The sequence below is a fragment of the Engystomops pustulosus genome, chromosome 3 (genome assembly GCF_040894005.1).
Source record: "Engystomops pustulosus chromosome 3, aEngPut4.maternal, whole genome shotgun sequence".
NCBI classification, from domain to species: domain Eukaryota; kingdom Metazoa; phylum Chordata; class Amphibia; order Anura; family Leptodactylidae; genus Engystomops; species Engystomops pustulosus.
Genome location: NC_092413.1, coordinates 225,408,139 through 225,410,317, shown reverse-complemented (window position 1 = coordinate 225,410,317; position 2,179 = coordinate 225,408,139).

Below are 2,179 nucleotides of genomic sequence, written 5' to 3'. Positions count from 1 at the left end.
AGGAGGATGAAGGACTAACCTGGGGGTCATGGTGGAGGAGGATGAAGGACTAACCTGGGGGTCATGGTGGAGGAGGATGAGGAGGAGGGGGGGGGTGAGGAAAGGCCAATCTATTCACCCAACCAAGTTGCCTTCTCAAATGCCTTTACCCAGGAAAACCCCATGGCAGATTAAATAATCACGAATAGTGTAAATCTTCCATTAAATGTCAGCTGCTTAACCGAGGAAGAGGTAAGGTGCCGACACCAAAAAATGACAAATCTCCAGGCAGTTTTACCATCAACATATACAAGGACATCCTTTACACCTGGCAGGGAGGAGGTTCTGCCATCACCATAGACAGGGGGCATCCTCTACACCAAGAGGAGAGAAGGTTATACCATCACCATAGACAGGGGGCATCCTCTACACCTAGAGGAGAGGAGGTTCTACCATCACCATAGACAGGGGGCATCCTCTACACCTAGAGAAGAGGAGGTTCTATCATCACCATAGACAGGGGGCATCCTCTACACCTAGAGGAGAGGAGGTTCTATCATCACCATAGACAGGGGACATCCTCTACACCTAGAGGAGAGGAGGATCTACCATCACCATAGGCAGGGGGCATCCTCTACACCTAAAGGAGAGGAGGTTCTACCACCACCATAGACAGGGGGCATCCTCTACACCTAGAGGAGAGAAGGTTCTACCATCACCATAGACAGGGGGCATCCTCTACACCTAGAGGACAGGAGGTTCTACCATCACCATAGACAGGGGGCATCCTCTACACCTAGAGGAGAGGAGGTTCTATCATCACCATAGACAGGGGGCATCCTTTACACCTTCAAGAGAGGAGGTTCTACCATCACCATAGACAGGGGGCATCCTCTACACCTAGAGGAGAGAAGGTTCTACCATCATCATAGACAGGGGCATCCTCTACACCTAGAGGAGAGGAGGTACTACCATCACCATAGACAGGGGACATCCTCTACACCTAGAGAAGAGGAGGATCTATCATCACCATAGACAGGGGGCATCCTCTACACCTAGAGGAGAGGAGGTTCTATCATCACCATAGACAGGGGGCATCCTCTACATCTAGAGGAGAGGAGGATCTACCATCACCATAGGCAGGGGGCATCCTCTACACCTAAAGGAGAGGAGGTTCTACCACCACCATAGACAGGGGGCATCCTCTACACCTAGAGGAGAGGAGGTTCTACCATCACCATAGACAGGGGGCATCCTCTACACCTAGAGAAGAGGAGGTTCTATCATCACCATAGACAGGGGGCATCCTCTACACCTAGAGGAGAGGAGGTTCTATCATCACCATAGACAGGGGACATCCTCTACACCTAGAGGAGAGGAGGATCTACCATCACCATAGGCAGGGGGCATCCTCTACACCTAAAGGAGAGGAGGTTCTACCACCACCATAGACAGGGGGCATCCTCTACACCTAGAGGAGAGAAGGTTCTACCATCACCATAGACAGGGGGCATCCTCTACACCTAGAGGACAGGAGGTTCTACCATCACCATAGACAGTGGGCATCCTCTACACCTAGAGGAGAGGAGGTTCTATCATCACCATAGACAGGGGGCATCCTTTACACCTTCAAGAGAGGAGGTTCTACCATCACCATAGACAGGGGGCATCCTCTACACCTAGAGGAGAGAAGGTTCTACCATCATCATAGACAGGGGCATCCTCTACACCTAGAGGAGAGGAGGTACTACCATCACCATAGACAGGGGACATCCTCTACACCTAGAGAAGAGGAGGTTCTATCATCACCATAGACAGGGGGCATCCTCTACACCTAGAGGAGAGGAGGTTCTATCATCACCATAGACAGGGGGCATCCTCTACATCTAGAGGAGAGGAGGATCTACCATCACCATAGACAGGGGGCATCCTCTACACCTAGAGAAGAGGAGGATCTACCATCACCATAGGCAGGGGGCATCCTCTACACCTAGAGGAGAGGAGGTTCTACCACCACCATAGACAGGGGGCATCCTCTACACCTAGAGGAGAGGAGGTTCTACCACCACCATAGACAGGGGGCATCCTCTACACCTAGAGAAGAGAAGGTTCTACAATCACCATAGACAGGGGGCATCCTCTACACCTAGAGGACAGGAGGTTCTACCATCACCATAGACAGGGGGCATCCTCTACACCT